A 20,198-nucleotide genomic window follows, 5' to 3' on the forward strand; every position below is an offset into this window, starting at 1 on the left:
ATCCTCACCAATGCTTTGTATTTTCTGACTATAAAACATCGGGAAGGTGACTAATCACCAGCATCAGCCCTACAGATAGACATGAAGGGGGTCACATCTGTCTTTCATTTCCACTTTTCCCTAAATGTCATCCTCAGACTCCTCTCTAGACCAATACATCTACTTTTAGGTAATCGGTGTGTATACACCCTTTTCTGTCTTGAAAAACTTAACTACCAAGAGTGAATAGGTTTTCAGACCTTTGTATCATAGGGTAACTGTGAGCCTGAATGTGGTACCCTCTGCTTGGATACAGAAAGACAATGAAGGAGACATTAAACCTGTTTCAGAAACAGCTAGCCCATAGTGGAGAAAAAGGTATCTTTCCATTTCTCTGCTTGGAGCACAATTTAGCATTCTGAATCCAGACACAAAGCCTGGGTGAGACTGAAGAGGCTTTTCACCTACTTCTGCAATCAGCATTTAGTTGAATCAGGTGCTTCATTTTATAGTCTAGTTTTATACACTACAGAGTAAGATAATTCTCCTAGATGTCATCAACAAGTCCACTGTCAGTTCTTTGTGTTTCTGTGGGGAGTTTATCTTTGTTGGTGTCTTCCTAGGTATTTTAGTGCACACAGGAGAGAGAAAGTCTACATCAGGGGCTATAGCTCCCCACGCTCCCTCCTGAAAGGAAGCTATCAACTCAAAGAGATGACTCTTGGACTATACAGATTAATCCTCATCCTAAAATCAGTCTTTGAGAAGAACAGAGCCTCAGGGTCACCTGCAGGTCTTCTCCCCTCTCATTGCTCTCAGTAACCATATGATATTAGTCACAGGCCTTGTTAGAAGGCCATAGGTGCCCCCTGATTCGTGGTCTTCACACTCTAAAGAACTTAAAATGTTTGGTAGACCTTGATAAACAGGGCACCTAGATCTGTTTTTCTCATCAGATGAATACCAAAACCCTTGTCAAGGTGACAGAGCTATTAAGTGTCTATTCACACAGCAATCAGAAATTGGAGCATCAATCAGTAATCATAAAGTCAGGGGCATTTTCTCACAAAGTCAGGAATTCAGAGGGCTTTCATGAGCTAATCAGCAGGCATCAAATAGACAATCAATCTAATTAGCTGCTCACATTCGGATGGCAATCAAAGCAGCACAGTGCGCTTCATTAGTAATGATATTGAAAATGGTGATCTGTGCAGTATTCAGCTAGCAAATGAATATCCTTTTTTGCAAATAGGTAGGGAGGATGCGGCTGTACTGTATGCACCATGTGCCAATTCAAAGATGCAGATTCCAAGAACTCAACCGATATCTACTTTTGCTTTTCTGTTGGTCTAAAAGTTAAGGGAGCAGGATAGGGTCATTTTTTGTTAAGTCTGACAATAGCACATTAGCAAACTGTGTGTGACAGGACCCACCTCAGAGGAAAAAAGTAGTGGAGCAATGTGAAAGGGAGGTCAATAATTCTGGAAATGTACACTTCTTTATGAAAACACCATCGTTTAGCTCCGAATTCAATCCCTCTTTATCCTCAAAGTCTGTAACTTTTCTACTAGGAATACCTTCCTTGCATGACATGGGCACCAAAGCACTCCAAGGTAAATATCCTAAGAATCATCTTTCTTTAAGGTAAGGTAATAGCACTTCTCTCCTTGCAAAGCAAGCACCAGCCAGAAAGCTGCAGGCTGCACTGGTTGCAGAAGGCCTTCTGAGACAAACCCAGTCCTTCATGACCCAGAATGACAACTGTGTATCACATATCCTGGCAAGCATTTTGAAGGCAATGAAAGGGACAGACATGATCACTCTTCTCCAGGAGCTCATCTTATCTTTGAATAACACTAATGAAAAAACAACAAACATTTAAAAATACCATGTTAGGGGCTAAATGGCTGCATTACAAATCTTCATATTTTAGGATTTGAGAAAGAAACAGAAGGAAGAACACTGATCTTCTGACTGTCAGAAAAGCCTTCTGGAAAAAAGCTAGAGGCCAGGAGCTGGTTGCTTTCAAAGTGGTATATTTCTGAATTGCCAGCATTTCAAGAAAATTGATTGTCATTTTTAGTGAAGGTTAGAATATACTTCACAAGGCTGGTACAAAATTGTCATATAATGGAACTTAAAGGGGAAAAAAAATCTTACAAATAAATTCCCACATGTTCACTTAGTTTAGTACATTTTTAAGAGCCACATTTCACTCTCTATGAATCTTCTTGGTCCATACATGTTAATGAGTGAGGAATATTACAAATATTCAGATTCTAAGTCCGAACATCGGCCAACTGGGCTTTCAGTTCCTTAAAGGGAAAGTGTCCTGTCCCACACATCTTGGGGACAACTACATCAGAGCTGAGAGTGGAGGCAAGGGGGCCTGATGAAATGTCTGTAGGTCAGGTCTCTGCTCCACAGTCACCTTCTCTAAAATGTCCCCCAATTCTGTTCCTCCTCTGCTGGTATCTACTTCTAGCTTTCACCATACATCTAACTCCACCCAGACCTACAATGCTTTTTTACATATATTTATTTACATTTTTTAATCTCTTTGTTAGATTAAAAACCCCTTGAGAGCAAATAATGTTTCTGATTTCACTTTGTAATATCATCCACTGATATGTGTCTGATGATTAAATTAATGAATATTTTCCAATTAGTTTGGGTTTATGTGAAAACATTTGAGTTTTATGGAGGGAAAGAGCTTTAGACATTGAGAAAGCCATTAGAGGAATTTATTAAGAACACTTAGTGCCCAAAAGGCTATGTGTAAGATATAAAACCTCATGTCTCTGTCTCCAAGGAGTTTGTGTGCCTATGTATGACAGATCACTCATGGATTCACTCTGCAGGAAGTTGAATATGAGGGCTGGAGAGAACAAGCATTCAAAGAATGAAAAATCTGGTTTATGATCAAAAAAAAAATCCTAAGAGGTGTTCAAGGGACTTGTTATATAGAAAGAAAAGTTTAAAAGGCAGGGAAATAAATGAGGACATGGTATCTTAAGGGAGAGAACAGGAGCAGGCCTTCCTTTATACAAAGAACACCCGCATCTTAGAAAATGTATAGTAATTCCATTGAAGATATTTAAGCTTCTACGTTCCAAGAGAAAATTTTGGGATGAAAAGTGCCATAAGTGAACTAGGAAATAAAAACCCCCATGAGTAAAGTAATCTGTGTGTTTCATTTGTTTTCTCCCTTTTTTGATGTCTCACCACACACAGCACTTGATTATATAATGCTGGGCTCCACTGCACCTGACAATGCCACTGAGCAGCAGGATACTAGAGCCTGGCGCCCACAGGCATACCAGCTGTAGACCCCAGTGAGTACCCCCCACTGAAGGAGGTGCTTCAGGGTCTGCGCCTGGTTTGGGTTTGGATGCTGAAAGGCTTGTCATTACAATACATTCTGAAATGAGTGACAGTTCACTGCTGTTCTGCGCAGGAAAACCTGGATGCTCTGCAGAGGGAGGCATGTTGATGAGCAGTGTCTGGCAGATATGGAAGCGCTATTGCAAAAGGCCTTCTGTCTGGTGTGCTTATTAGTTTGCTAGGACTCCATGACAAAAGATCACAGACTGGATGACTTAAACAACAGAAATTTGCTTTCTCACAGTTCTGGAGGCTAAAAATTGAAGATCAAGGTGTTGAAAGGGTTGGCTTCTACTGAGGCCTGTATTCTTGACTTGCAGATGGTCTCATTCTCCCTGTCCTCACACACATGGCCTTTCCTTTATGTGTGTGCAGTCTTGGTGTCTCTCTCTGTGTCCTAATCTCCTCTTATAAAGCCATCAGTCATAGTAGACTAAGTTCCATCCTAATGACCCTATTGTAACTTAATTACCTCTTTAAAGGCCCTACCTTAAAGGCACGTTCAAGAATTCAACGTTGGAATTGGGGGTAGGGTAAAATCAGCTTCTAGCAGGGAGGAGTAGTTGGCCTTCAATCTCTACTTGCAAAATTCACTCAGCACTCTTTCTACTCTCAGAGATATATTCTTTCACTGCCCCCCCAAAAATAAATAAAATAAACAAAACACTAGCTAATATTTTGCGAGGGTATACTATTGCTAGACACTATTCTAAGCATTCGATATGGGTAGCTGATTTCATAATCATAGTAATCTTATGAATTGGTCTCATTTATTTTGTGATTCATATATATATATACACATATATGTATATATGTATCTATACATACAGGCATATACATATATATGCATATTTTTACTGTTGTCCACTTCTTAAAATAGCTTTTTGAGATGTAATTGATATAAACTGTTAAAGCACATCATTTGACATCTTTTGATGTACATACATATCTGTGAGTTCATCTTCCAGTGAAAAGTCTCTTCCTGTCCCTCTATAATCCATCCCTCCTGTGCCTTCCCAAAATCCACTAGCCTCATCTCCAGGCAACCACTCATCTGCCTTCAGTTACTTATAGAATTGCCTACATTTTATATGGGTGGAATTAACAATATGTACTTTCCTCTGTCTGACTTTCCCTCAACATAACTACTTCCAGACTCATTCATACTATTGAGTATGTCAATAGTTTATACCTTTTATTGCTGAGTAGTATTACAACCAGCAGCACCATCTTACCACTACAACATAATGGATCAGCAACGCTCTTTTCTTGATCTTGAGAAACATATTTCATCTTGTTTGGGATCCATTTTATGCTATCTTCAAGTTTTATCTCACTGTTTCTTAGAAATTCTCAATAAGAACATCATAAATCAAAAAATTGTTAGCTCTACTCCTATCAGTTAATGCAGTAACCAGTAATCAAGAGGGCCTATGTTGCTACTTAGTGTGTTTTCAGTCTTCAAATATCATGCAGGAGTTATGGAGTGAAAGGATTTGGTGTAGTTTTTATATTTACACACTTTTATTAATGACCTAAAATCCTCTTCTTCTTCTCCAACTCTGTTTAAAATCACTGTACTTTTCTCTTTCGATCTGCAGTGTAATTGAATTATACAGAGCATAATTCAATTGAGAGGTGTGTTTATAGCACATGAAACACAATAAAGCATGATGAAGTATATCTTAAATCATTTGTAAATGAATGGCTGCAATATTCCCAGGGTGCTCTCTGCTCTCCCACAAAATAAAAGCAACTGTGGCTATTTATTAATATATGGATCCCAAATGCCTTCTTGAGACATTTGAAAGCTGGATGAGATGAGCACAACCTAATGGAAAATCACAGGGAAAGATACTGAATGTAAGATGTATGCTGAGACTGGGAGAGAATTTTCAGGGGAGAATAACAGATAACAGCTCTTATCTAGATGTAAGCAGATGAAGTGGGAAAAAATGACCCAGGAACCTCAGAGAAGGTGAATGCCATGGCCAAAGTTAGATCCAGGAATAATACCCAGGTCTCCTGACCCCACAGTCTATACTGCAGTAGAGGGTAAGAGCTTCAGAGACAGGAAAGTTGGACATCTGCTCTCTTGGTTCACAGGTACAATTAGGAGCCAGTCAGTCCTTCATTATAAGGAATTACTCTTCTGCCACATTAACTCTCTCAAGTACTTCAAGTATTATATTTTCCCCCTAGTAGCTGTTTTCATTTTAAATCAAAAATATATTTTCCATTATTTCATTTCTTTAATGCAAGGTTACTCATATTTCTAATGATGGTAAAACATCTTTCAACATTTCCATGTAAATAGTTCTTTAAAAATCACCTTAAATGTAGTTCTACTTATCAGCTACATAAACACCCCTTTCACCTCATTAGAAAAATAAGGATAAAGATAATTTTATAATCTCATATGGCACAGAAAAAAGTATTTGACAAAATTCAGCATCCATTTATAATATAAAGTCTCTCAGCAAGCTAAGAGGGAAACATAACATAATTAAAAATAAAGTACATACATAAAAATCATGCAGCAAGATCAGAAACAAAACAAGACTTACTCTCTTCCACTTTCTATTCCACATTTCACTAAATGTTCTGACCAGGACAAGAAGCCAAGAGACAGAAATATAAGACAGAAGGATAAGAAAAGAAGAAACAAATCCATCATAATTCACAGGTGATTTGATTTTATTAAAATTGCTATTAAGTGAGTTTAGCAAGATTTCTATATCCAAAACTTATTTCTACTTCAACATTAAATGTAATCAAAACATTACATACAATATCACTATAAATATGAACTATCAAATAGTTATATAACCAATGTGCAAGTTTTCTACAAATCCAAAGATAAAACTTTACTGACATGCATAGGAGAGTTAAATAAAGGAGATGTGTGTTGATGGGCTGGTAGAGTTCACATTTAAAGTTGTCAGTTCTTCCCAAATATAGACTCAGTGTACCATCATCCAAAATCCAACAAGTTTCTCCAAGTGTGTAACTTAACAAAGTGAGTGGTACAACTTTTATACAAATGCAAAAAAAAAAAAAAAAAAAAATTTAAAAGAAGAAAGAAAAGAAATGGCCAAGATTGACTTAAAGAACAAAGTGGGAAGAATTGTTTTCCGGATATCCCATTGTATTATAAAGCTTTGATAATGAGACTAGGTAAATGGACCAATGGCAGAGAGTAGAGTCTTAAAGAGATCTGTCTCTCCATGCACATTTAGTTTCTACAGGGGTAGAACTGCAAAGCTGTGGGGCAGAGACAGATTTTTTTTTTAATAAATATTTCTGGGACAACTGGATAAACCATAAGGAAAAGGAATAAAATTAGAGCTTGCTTCATACATAGAAAACATGTTCATTTCAGGGAGATCATAAACTTAAATGTGAAAGGAAAACAATAAAACTTTCTGAAGACAATAGAAAAGAGTATCTTCATGAATTTACATATAAGATGATTTCTTAAATAACATCGTGGTAACTTTAAATATTGATAAATACCAATATTTTAAAATTATCTACTCCTTAAAAGATACCTTAAAAAGAGAGAAAAAACAAACCAGGGAATATATTTGTCATCCATATAAACAAAGGACTTTTTTCAAAATACATAAAGATTTCCTACAAATCAGTAAGAAAAAGATAGACAAGAAAGATAGGCAAGAGTTGTGAAAAAACACTTCATTAAAGAGGAAAGCTAAATGACCAAGAAGACTGTGAAATTCTGTTTGACATTATTAATAATTAAAAATATAAATTAAAAAATATATATAGATTAAAACAGAAATGTAATACCACTTTACATACAGCAGATCAGCTAAAATGCCAACTGTTAATAATGCCAATAGTTGGTAATGATGTAGAGGAAATGGAACTCACTCATGATGAGGTTTTTCAACATTGTTTGAATTTGGAAAACTGTTGGATAGTATCTCCTAAGGTTGAACCTATGCATCCCCTGTGATCCTGTAATTCTACTTCTTAGTATATAACCAACAAAGTTATATATAGATGTTCACCAAAAAACATGAACAACAATTTCATGGCAGCATTATTTGCAAGAGCCAAAACGCAGAAGTTATTAGTATACATAAATTGTAGCATCCTCATTGAAAGGAACACAAAATAGCAATGAAAATCAAAGATTCACAGCTACACACAACCAGCATGGATAAATCTCATAAATACAGTGATGAATGAGGAATTAAGTTATAAAAGAATATACACAGTATGAATACATTTATATAAAACACAAAACCAGACTATATTATTAAGTGATACAAGCTTTTATGGTAAAGAAAAGGTCATTCTTAACCAAAAAAAAAATGAGGCGAGGAGGAAATAGTGATTGTGAAGGGGCCTAAGGCTTCAGGGTAGACAGTGTTCTATTTCTTGACCCACGAAATGATTACAAGAGAATATACTCTGAGTTGTATGCTTGTATGTTATTAAATTATATTTTAAAAGTTTAAGAAATCCTCTGTAATTCTCATCAACAATCACTTTTGACCCTCAATACAGAGTTTAAGAACCATATAACTTGTTCTAGGCTATCTACTTTAAAAGGTCTGAGTCATCTGCTGTTCTGAATGATGTGTCTTGCAACTCATATGGTATATTTATTTCGGTGAATTCTTGGGCGAAACTGCTAATTAAGCTTCATGTTTCATTTATTCATATAATCAAATCTCACCCAATGGGACACAAGCTTTTATTTATATTACATGGAGCACAGTGATTCTTTTGATCTTCATTCTTTGGCGGTTTATTTTTATATTTTAGTTCAGGAAAGACTTTCTCAATCTTTTGATTTGTTCCAATTGTTTTTGACTTCTTTTCCAGAAGTAATGATCATGTTTAGATTAGATCTTGGATCACTTATTTATTTTCCATCTTCTCTCATATTGTCATTTATTCATAAATTTCCATCTAATTTAAGAGGACTTCCCAAATGTATAGTGCATTATTATATCTGCTTCCATATTTTATCTCCCTCTGTGTGAATTTTGTCATTATCATTTGGATTTTCTCATAATTGTTCCTTGCTCTCCCACCTTTTTAAAAAAAATTCTAATTTCTTGTCATTTGCTGTCCATATGTTACCTCTTTTTTTTTGTCTTCAAATATAAGAACAAGATTGCCAGGTTTTGATGCATTTGATTGGAACATTTTAAACTATTTTCCTTCTGTTTCCTCTAATAAAAAATCTTTAAAAGTAAGTTGTTAATCTTCAGAATGATCTTTCTTTCCCGGGATACACAGTACATTGTCATAGGCTCCTTGTTGGTTCCTTTCTGGGTCCTTATCTCTGATAAGAAACTATTCTTCCTAGATTTATTATGTGCTAAAAATCAGAATACATGACGTTCCCCTTGATCCTGAATTGTTGAATGTCCAACTTGATGGCAACTTTATGTAAACATCTCAAGACTTTTTCCTAACCCCATTGCTATAGTGTATATTATGTATAGTGTATTATGCATAGTGTATATTATGCTATATATTGGTTTCATTTGCTATATAGCAAATGAAAATCCCCAAATGCATTACTATCAATGTTTTTCCTAACTTAAAGTGGTGCTTTTTTTTTTTTTTTAATAAATTTGTGACTGCCAAAATTCAGCGTGCCACTATGAGCCCTTCCCCTTTCCACCTACTTCAAGGCATTGCATTTTGATGATTTTGGGCTTTTACAGGTGGTGAAAAAGAAGCAATATAGGTGTGAGTTGGAGATGGAGTTGGGATACAGGGGGAAAGTGGGAAGTGAAAGAGAATAGCTTTTTAGCTATCATGGAAAAGGAAAAGCTGTCCTACAGCAGAGATAAATATTATTACTTAGTAGAGAGCTTGTGTTTCTAATCAGGAGGATAAAGAATGCATGAATAAGAGAGGGATTTTTCCAACCACATTGGAATGGACAGATTTCTCATGAGTTTGAAAAATGGACAATCAATTGCACTCTTCAATCTACTTCAATCATCCTAATAGTAGAAATTTCTCCCAGTTTTGGCAACAGATCTATGGTCAGTCTTAATTTATCCTATTGTGAGTTATTTTAGTAGTAATTCATGCAGAAGCCAGAGTCTCTTACCTTAAATATTGTTTCTTTTTTTTTTAAGATTTTATTTATTTATTATGAGAGACCCAGAAAGAGAGGTAGAGACATAGTCAGAGGGAGAAGCAGGGTCCCTGCTTCATTCATTCATTCATTCATTCATTCATTCATCTAAGATCCCAGGATCATGACCTGAGCAGAAGGCAGACACTCAACCACTGAGCTACCCTGGTGCCCCTTAAATATTGTTTCTTACTAACATTCTCATTTTTAAAAATGTCAACTGACCTTATAGGATATGCTGTTCTAGGAACATGGTGGACTCAAACCAACAAAGAAAAAGTCCTGTTTCTACACATAGTAAAATGTTGGTTTGATTACATATATTCTATAATACAACTTATATTTGAGCTCAAAGAAAAGAATGTGAAATCCCTACGTATCATACAAAAAGAAAAAAACTGTAAAGCAAGCTTGGTAAAGTAAGAAGCCAAAATTACAGTGGCCTAAGAAATATCACATGGTATACTGGACTGTTGGATGTGGGACCAAAAGAGCTGGGTTTTTGAACCCACATGAGGACAGGGTATGTGATATTTTGCACAAGTATATAGCAGGATGCTGGAAGCTGGAACTGTGAAACCTCAGTGATAGTGACAATAGAAGGAGTATACTCACTAACCTGGACACCAACAAGAAAAAAAAAAATGTGTCTCAGGAGTAGTGTGTAAAAATATAAAGTATGGGGAAAAAAACCCAGCAACATACAAACCAAAATATAATTTTACAAGATCTATAACCAAAAGGCTAACATAACCTCTGTTAAGTAAAGCTGTAAAACTTAAATTTTTGTGCCAATATGAAATTCATATCTCTAGAGTGATAACTGAATCAAAAAATGATTGTAGATCTATAAAGCCCCCAGACTACCCAGAAAAAAATGTTTTTAAAGCCAAAAAAAAAAAAAAAAAAAAAAAAAAAAAAAACATTTCAAGCAATATGTCCATAAGAAAGGTTTATGGGAGCAAATATCCTGGGAATAAAACAATTATTTATGAACAGAAGTTTATCATTAAACAAACACAAGAGGCAATGATCCACCAAAAGAAAAATCTGAATATCCCTTAAATAATCCCAAATAACCTGAGAGTAGAAAAACTAGGCTTCATAAATAGCACATTTAAAATGAATACAGAGACACAAGAAAAACTATAAGGGAAAGCCAAATTTTATAGGAGATTATGGAAAAGAAATAGCCCCTCTGACAATAAATAAATAAATAAATAAATAAATAAATAAATTAGAATGTTCTAAGAATTACACATATAAACACCATGTTTTTCAGAGAAATTAAAGGTTCATCAATAAGCAGAACTGAATACTAAATTGGGGAACTGGAAATTCCTCACACTGATTAAAATATGAGAAATATGAAAAAAAGTTTAAGAACTGTAGATGAAAGAAGAAGACATCCAACATATACTTAATGAACGTTCTACCTAGAGGTTAGAGAGAGCACTGAAAAGTCAATACTTAAAATAATAATATCTTAGGGCACCTGGGTGGCTCAGTCAGTTAAGTGTCTGCCTTCAGTTTAGGTCATGATCCCAAAGTCCTGGGATAGAGCTTCCAGTCAAGTTGTGCTCCCTACTCAGTGGGGAGTCTGCTTCTCTCTCTCCTCTGACCCTAACCCTGCTTGTGTGCTCATGCTCAATCTCTCTCTAAAGAAAATAAATAACATTAAAAAAAAATACCATCTTAAGATTTTCCAGAACTGGTAAAAAGTAAGACTCCTCTGTACTAAACGAAATCAACGTATTTTTAAAAGAAATCCACAGTTACACATGTTGCCACTAAATTGTAAAACCCCCAAAGACAAGCAGAGAATCCTAAAGAACACCCAGAGAAAAGGTAGAATGTTTACAAGGAATTAACAGTTACACCTACCATTAACAAAAATAGAGATTAAAAAAATAAATTCCTGGGACACCTGGGTAGTTCAGTGGTTGGGCATCTGCCTTAGGCTCTGGATGTGATCCCAGGATACGGGATCGAGTCTCACATCAGGCTCCCTGCAAGGATCCTGCCTCTCCCTCTGCCAATGACTCTGCCTCTCTCTGCGTCTCTCATGAACGAATAAATAAATCTTTTTTTTAAAAAAAAAAGTAAAATAAAATAAAGTAAATAAAATAAAATAGGGATCCCTGGGTGGCGCAGCAGTTTGGCGCCTGCCTTTGGCCCAGGGCGCGATCCTGGAGACCCGGGATCGAATCCCACATCGGGCTCCCGGTGCATGGAGCCTGCTTCTCCCTCTGCCTGTGTCTCTGCCTCTCTCTCTCTCTCTCTATGTGACTATCATAAATAAATAAAATTTAAAAAAAAATAAATAAAAAAAATAAATAAATAAAATAAAATAAAATAAAATCCTATTAATAAAATAGTATAGGAAAACAATTTATTTAGAAATTGTATTTCCAGATTATCATTTAGGAGAGAACAGAGACATTTTCAGACTGCCTTAGTAATTCATAGAACTTTACTGAAAGAATAAAGAAGGTAATTCAGCAAGAATTAGATTGAATCTAGGATGAAGAGTTTGATAAATATCCCACTATATTTTCTTTCCTATTAACCTACTAACAAATTTATGGGTAGAATAGTAAACCAAATAATATATGCAGAGTACTTTGCTCATAATAAGCATTCAATTAATGTGAGCTAGTTAGGAATATTTTAAAATAATGTATTTTCAAATGCTGGGGATATAAAAATGCAGGGGATTTTTTTTTCCTAGTGTTGACCACACTGTTAAGCCCTCTTATTATTTTTAATAATTTAACTGCTGTTTCTGATAGACTTTGCTGAGCTATAAATTGGTATGGCTTAAAAATGAAGGGGATATGATTACTAAGAGATGGATTTGTCTGGGATGATTTCAAGGGTTCTGGGCTGATTCAATAAATAGCAGGTATGTCAAAAGTGGACATGGAAGGAGAATTCTAGGAAGAGTTGACATCATAAGGCATTTTTGCGAAATATCTGTGTTGTCTATGTTTTGTATCCTCATCCAAAACAGGCATGTAATGATGATATCTACCACATGAATTTGTACTACTTTGCTAGGAAAGGTCCATCTCCTTTTTTTATAGTCATTTCATTGTCATCAGAGTGCCAAAGATTTAAATTTATTAAGCATCACATGGCACCAAGTACAGCACCAACTCTTTATCATACAGATCACTTAAGGAGAGTCATCAGAAAGACTCTGTGTTCAAGTGTCAACCATAAGGGCCATAATTTGAGTTTGGATTTAACTAGCAATTCCTTGCAAATAGATTAAAGCTTTCCTCATCTGTCACTCTGTTGCTCTGCAGGATGTGCCTGTGAATACAATTAGCAAGCAACCCTTAGCCCTATATCATAAATAGCAAAGCAAAATGTCTCCAGTCTTAGACATTAGGATGGATCCCAGGAGTCAATAGCACTTTTGCCAGACTAAGATTTCACCCCTACACCTGTTCTGGCAAGAAGCTTTTACTTCACACACACACAGCCTCCAAATGTTCCTGAGTGACTACACAGGGGTAGGTACAGCTAAAATCCATTATTCATGAATATTCAGCCTATTTCTCTCTTTCCCTTCTTGATTACATTTTCAGTATGAAGGGAGACTGGGAGCTGAGATCAAAAGTTCCAAAAGTATCCAAATCTCATGATTAGAGATCTAAAGGATTCCTAAAGTCACTTAAGCCCTCCTCCCAGATGCCATCCCCTGGGCCCAGGCCATGAATCTTCTCAGGTAAGATCCTTAGGCATAAAGATGGTGATCTCCAGTGGCTTCTACTCACATCGCTGGTTGCCTTCATGCCAGAACCTTTTCAGAAAATATAACCCTTAGGCCAGGTGTAAGCCTCTGTTATCCAGACAACTAGAACCCATGGTGACTATATTCTTATTTTCTGTAGGACGAGCACTCCAGCACCATAGTAGGTCTCTGTGAGATTTTCTACTTTGCAGCAGGAAGCTGTGGGAGGTTTCTGGCTTTCTGTTTTCTTTCTTCATGGTTTTAACTATAACGTCTGAGAAGAGGCTTGAAAGAGAAGAGGCTTGAAGAAAACAGGGGACATAAGTGGAATTCTTTACCTTTTTATGCTACAGATGCTTCCAAATTGTCGATAAAGTACATATTCCCCAGAAGAAGCCGTCTATCAGCCAGTGGGAGAGGAATCAACCAACTAAGCCTTGTGGTTTGGAGGATAGCAGCCTCTTTCATAAAGATGTTCCCTCCTGGTGCCTCCCAACCCAGGATTTTTAGACATCTTTTTAGCACTCTCTTCATTGCCTGAAAATCCTACAGATGCTGCAACCAGCTCCTTACAATTAACAATTATACAATTAAAGATACTTGTGCTCCTTTCCAGATATGAAATCTTATTTCCTTAATGCCACCCAGGTAGGATGTGGTCAAAGATTCTTAGGTTCCCTTTCTCTATGTTGCCCAATTGGTAATAGTAACACATCCCATTTATCTTTCAATAACCCCTTTTGTTTATTCAGGGGATGCCGGGGTGGCGCAGCAGTTTAGTGCCTGCCTTTGGCCCAGGGTGCGATCCTGGAGACCCGGGATCAAATCCCACGTAGGGCTCCTGGTGCATGGAGCCTGCTTCTCCCTCTGCCTATGTCTCTGCCTCTCTCTCTCTCTCTGTCTCTCTCTCTCTGTGACTATCATAAATAAATAAATAAATAAATAAATAAATAAATAAATAAATAACCCCTTTTGTTTATTCAATGGTATTGTCACTCTAACACCTTGCCTATCTACTAATGGTTATGGCTAATAAATCCTGGATCCTGGATGAGTGATAAGGATCAAAAACAAATTATTGAAAGCCATGTATCTCACCCTGACTAAACCCAGCAAAGCAGATGCTGATTTTCTGGAGACAGAGTACCACTAAGAAAACAAAATTCACATCTGGAGCCACCGGAGAATCATACATAACCACAGACAATGTAATTTTTCATTGTGGGGGATCAACTCCAGAAGCTGTAGGATTTTCAGACAATGAAAGACAGTGATAAAGGATGTCCAAGAATGTTTCAAGCTGATGTTGAAAGATGGGAAATATGTGGAGAATCAGAGGTGACAGGTGGGCAGGGGGACAGCAATATGTGCAAAAGGAAGCGATCTTGTGACTAAAGACTGGTCTATGCTGCTACTTTTCCCAGAATGTTATCCTAAAGGCCTCCTGTGAGAATGGGGAAAAAAAAGAGCATGAGTTGTTCCTCATCCTCAAGAAGAGCTCCCACTATCACACAGCCTGCTGGCCGCGGGCTGTTCTGCATGGGGCACTCTGCCAGGTAAAGTAGAGCCTGAGGATGTCATGAGAGCCCTGGGAGTCATACCATGAAAATGTCTGGCCTCGGGGACCGCTTGCCTATGTTCTGCCCAGCACAACTGACAGTTGAAAGTGATTCTTAGCTCCCTCAAATATGTAACATAAACACTTCATATAAATGAGTTTGCAGGGGGAAGATCTTCCTTTCATCTTCTATCTTTATGTTAAAGTCGTTACTTAGAACAACCATGAACTGGGATCTCAAAGTATCAGTTTAAGCATTTTTATCTCTCTTTAAGGATGTTTCTACGTAGATGTTTTAGGGAAGGGAATTTCTGGAGGCAAGGATACCTCACTAGTCACAGCAAGTGTAAACCTTTCTGCTTCTAGACAGGGTTGAGTGGCTCAGATGGCTATACAGAAAAGGAAATCTGAACAATGACACAGATTGAAATTGCCCTTGGAACTACACAATCTCAGAGGTTTTCTCCATCTCCTGTGAAGGGTTATTATGCCCAAACTCCTCTCTGCCATCTAGTGGTCATCCCTTCTCTTGCCTGCTCCTCTTTTTCATAACCCTTGGCTGACCCACGTGGCACCAGCCTGGATAAAGAAACACACACATGTTCCCCTATAGGTCCTTTGGCTAGAACTCCTAGAAAGATACAGACTAGAGATAAACATACACTTTCGACCATATTTTGATCTTGTGCATTGCTTTGAAACTTCTTTCCATTCTAAGTTATCTGTTAAACTGTAGGTTTTATAAGGTACCTTGAACAGTGTTTTGTAAGGCACTGCCATGAAATTTAATTGTTTGAGTTATCATTAAAAACGATGCCTCTGAAACAAAAGTTATTTTCATCATCTCTTCTCCAGAGTAGCTTATCATCTGTAGGTTTAGCATTTGCTTTAGATCCGGAGCTCACACTGAAGCCAGAGTCTCTTTCCTCTAGCAAAGTACCTGTGTGAACGGTGTTTACCATAGCAGCTGATGTACATTCTTGGACCAATAAGATTTTTACATCCATACACCATCCCAGATCCCTATGAGATGCCTGAACTGGATTTAGAAGGGATTTTTTTCTTTCAGACTCTGCTTTCTTTCATTATTACTGACAGCAGGATACACTATGAATTGGAGGGCTGGATGGTATCCAGATTTTTTATAGCAACCAATTTCTAGGATTCTTTTGGAAGCCATTGTTTTATTTTGTGCCACTTAACCACTCTAAGAAATCAGTCCCCATCAGAGAGAAGCTCTAAAAACCAGTATACAAGTGGTTGAAGAAGTAGAAGGCAGGTTTCTAGGGAGGAACAGGGAATGGTGTGACCGAAGCAGGGTGAGTGCTCTAGGGGATAGAGGAAAAGTGACTATGGATCACCAAGTGATGAAGAAGACTGAGGGCATCCAAGACCAAATACTGACCTCAAAACTCTGCCCTGAACCAGTTCGGATCCCTTTGATCTGTACCTTAAATTTTCTTATTGGTCTGCCTTCTTAAAAAGATGCAGTTCTCAGGTTTATCTTTGGCACTCAGAAATGATGCTGTTTCCAGAACACACATTCTAGTTTAACACCTACTCTGTGTGACCTTGGACAAAACTCTACCTTCTTATTAACTCACTGTTTCATTAAGTGTTTCTGAGTGATCACCTGTATCAGGTCTTTGTTGAAAATGCAGATTCTTCGAGTGCTGTCACAGACCAGCTACATCAGAATATTCAAAAGCAGTGCTCAGGGAATCTGCATTTCTTTTACAAATAGGTAATTCTCAAAAACAATGAAAATTGGCAAACCACTTGCCTAACTTATAAGGACACTGCCACTTGTAACATCTAAACGATCTCAAAGTATCATTTCAACTGAGACGTTGGAGGAAGTGCCATGTTGCCAATTTTTCTAAAAGTCCTTCTTCCCAGGTAAGCTTTGTTAGAACAACCTTGAAATAACAACATGAAAACCAAATGTGCCATTAGGCCCCATTTATTATCTGCAGTTACTGGTTAGTTTTATGTTTTTTTTTTTTTTTGAAGCCATTGCGTACAAATTATATTTTCTAATGTGTCAGCATTTTTCTAATTCAAATTTCCACTAGTAATCTGTTTTGCTGTGAATACTGGGTAAACTTCATGCCCAGCAGCTAAAATTTCTGGATGCAACAACTCATTTACAAAATTCTCATATATTCATCAAGGAATGAAAGCATGATTTTGCAGAATTGAATTTTAAGAGCTCTGATGCAACTGAAAATTATATGGACCAATTTCCTCATTTTAAATTAGAAGCATTAACATGACTTTTCTCTTCCCATCCCCATCTCAGCCCCCAACTCATCATAGCTTGCCTAATTCTAAACATCCTCCAGCTCAAATGCCATACTCTTAGCCTTGCCAGATCTCCCCTTCTGTGCTGTGTTAGTACTTCACCTCAAACCCTCTATGGAAGGTAGTACATCTGATATTAACCCTCTCTCTCTCTTTCTCTCTCTCTCATGAATTCTTGAAAACAGAAATTGTATCTTCTTAATCCCTGTAATTTGTAGGCATTAGCAGGTACCCAGTGGGTGTTTGATAAATTTTAATTGGGAAAAACTTGGCATAGGGCATACTGGGAGGCAGTAGAAGAATTAATACAGTCATTACTATTAATTGCAGACATTTATTTAGTTCTTGCCATGGATGGGTTCTAAGTGTTTTACAGCAATATCACACTTAGTTCTCATAACAACCACAAAACCATACATTATTATTTTCCTATTTTAGTGTAAAAAAAAAACCTGAGGTATTGACAGATCAAATAACTTGCACTTGATTATAAGGCTAGAGAGAGAGAGAAAGCTGTGATTTGAAAAGGGAAGTATGAATCCAGAGATCCTTCTCTTATTACCACAACATACTGCTGCCCGTAGTGGCACATGAGGGTCTTCTTCCCACACCCATGCTTTCCCATCATGCACACCCCACCATGGTCAAAGATGGAAAACTCGACATCATGAAAACCTGATGTTCAAGGGAATATTCTTACAGGTTAGAGTGCCTGAATTTCACAACATGGCCACTGAATTGAGAAGTGTCAAGAACAAACAGAATGAGAATGAATATATTTTTAACAGTTTTAAAGATTTTTCATGATACAAGCTTATGAAGCCTGAGATACATGAAATCAGCCCATCAATAGTTGTTAAAGATATAAAAATACATAAATACTCATTTTTGGTCCCACTCCAGCTCCTAATTTAGAAGGAAGAGTCTATGCATGAGAGACCCATATGGAAATGCCAACATCTTTCTCCTAATAAAACAAACTAGCAAATGTGTATGGAGAGGATAGGAAAACAACACAGAAGGTAGGTATGTGTTCACCCTCTACATAAACTATTACAGTTCTATGACTTAATCCAAGAACTCTGTTAAGAATTTTTCACTAAGGATTTCAGTTGTGTTCACTTTGTTTTCACCAACTGGTGTGCCACATGCACCACCCTTACCCTGTGGCTTTTTGTGTACCTTCATCTGAATTGTTACTCAATTTTATGTCTTCTTCCCCTCCAAATATTAAATCCACCTCACCATCAAGTACATGTAGGTGGTAAATTAATCCAATTAATCAGAAACCTAAGGTTACCTGATTTCTCTGTGACCCCATAACATGCTAAATCACATTTATGCTATCCTCACCAGAGGGTATCACTATCATTCCAGGCTTCCTTGACTCTCACTTCAGCACAACTCAACCAACCAAGTACATTAAACTCTACCACCATTCTTGTCTAGTCCTTACAGTAACAATTTTGTAATCTTATTCACCCTACAGGTACCTTTACCTACATTCTTCCTTTTTCATATTCCTTATTGGAGAACATCACAGTATTGGTGATTTTGAAGATATTATAAGGTAACTATCTGTATGTCTGTCTCTCTCAGAGAGAGAGGCAGTGTGAGCTCCTAGAAATCAGGAGCAACATTTTTTTTTAACTGCTCTTCCCCACAGGGTGCCTAACTTAGAATCTTGCTTAAATAACTTGTTAATAAATATATGCTATTTTAATAAAACAAAAAAGACATATAAAGCAAATCTTTCACTTGAATGCAGAGTGTTCACTTCTAGCACTGGCACCACTTACAGTAGGTTTTTCTTTTTTCAAGGGTTTTGTCATAAAATTAAAAAAAAAAAAAAACAGAGTCTTTCATTACTCTTATTGGCCGTACTTTTTGCAATGTGTTATAATGTGATGTTGCAGCTCATTTCATCAAGAAGTGGAGTTTATTTCCCCTCCACTTGATTCTAGGCTAACTGTGTGATTTGCTTCGGCCAACAGAATTCAGCAGAAATGATGGTGTGCCAATTCTGGACTACCCTTCCAAGACCTTGCATGCTCTGTTTGCTCTTTGGAACCCTGGAACCACCATGAAGACAAGCCTGGCTGGGGCTGCTGCAGGACTGGAGACAGTTGTCATAGTCATCCTATTGCTCCAGCCAACAGCCAACCAACCCTAGAAGCATCACTGCTTCACTGACCAGATACAGAAGAGGGGATCTGTACAGTTGACTGCAGATACAGAAGAGGGTCAAGATGAACCCAAAATTGCCCAACTGATTCCAGCCTAAATTATAAACTAAATAAATGGCTGTTTAAAGCCACTAAATTTTGGAGTCATTTATTACACATTAGTTACAAGTTCTAAGTGTTGACATCTAGTGATTTTAATCTCCATTTATGGTAAACAAGAACCTACAGCTGAGGCCTCAGAGGCCCTAACTACAGGTTGGACCCTACCCTGGCTTTTTTATCAGCCCTCTGGTATTGGGTGTCAGATTACCAATGCTCTTCACTACTTTGGCTTCTGCTGTTGCTCTCCAGGTTTGCTCAAACTTGAGAGTTTTAATCTCATGTTAATAAATATGTGGCTGTTCAGGCAATTTGTTTGGGTATAATTATGCCAGTCTCCTAGGAAATTACTGCCACCTAAGTTATTACAGATTCACCTTGGAGACACTGCATCTGGCTGGTTCTTGTTCAGTCAAGTGCTCCCTTGCCAGAGACCAATACATAATGCTCTAAAGCTCTCTCTGCTTAAATTCCTCTTCCTTTTTGGCATGATTCTTGCTAGCAACTCCCTGCATAAAACACAGCTCTGGAGAATCAAAGGAACTGATATGTCCAGAGGCACACTGCAGCAAAGAGGTAAGAGATTTTTAAACTTAAAAAGACAATGCAAGCTTGAATTGCAGTTTTTATTTTTCTTTCCTTATTGTTTTGAGAAAATGAGGCTATTTGTGCTTCTATGGAATGGCCTGTCTCACAGAAGAACTGACAAAATTTCAATGTCCAGGAGCTAGACATCTTTGATCTTCAGGGATTTTGTGGAAATTCCTTCTCTGGAAAGACTATTTCTGTTGGGTCCTTTAAAGAATAGTGATC

The 20,198-nt window shown here is 37.2% G+C and overlaps 2 long non-coding RNA genes across 11 annotated transcripts in view; one reads left to right on the top strand and one right to left on the bottom strand.

Moving 5' to 3' along the window:
• The window catches only part of LOC140601664 (uncharacterized), a 364,660-nt gene that overhangs the window by 281,061 nt on the left and 63,401 nt on the right, over nt 1–20,198 (bottom strand). The gene's annotated exons all lie outside the window — the stretch shown is intronic.
• Nucleotides 13,097–19,419, top strand: LOC140600732 (uncharacterized). The gene is made up of 5 exons (XR_012003896.1): nt 13,097–13,232; nt 14,663–14,794; nt 18,004–18,122; nt 18,590–18,670; nt 19,095–19,419. It is a non-coding gene; the product is annotated as an uncharacterized lncRNA (long non-coding RNA).

The sequence above is a fragment of the Canis lupus genome, chromosome 12, assembly GCF_048164855.1.
Source record: "Canis lupus baileyi chromosome 12, mCanLup2.hap1, whole genome shotgun sequence".
Classification (NCBI taxonomy): domain Eukaryota; kingdom Metazoa; phylum Chordata; class Mammalia; order Carnivora; family Canidae; genus Canis; species Canis lupus.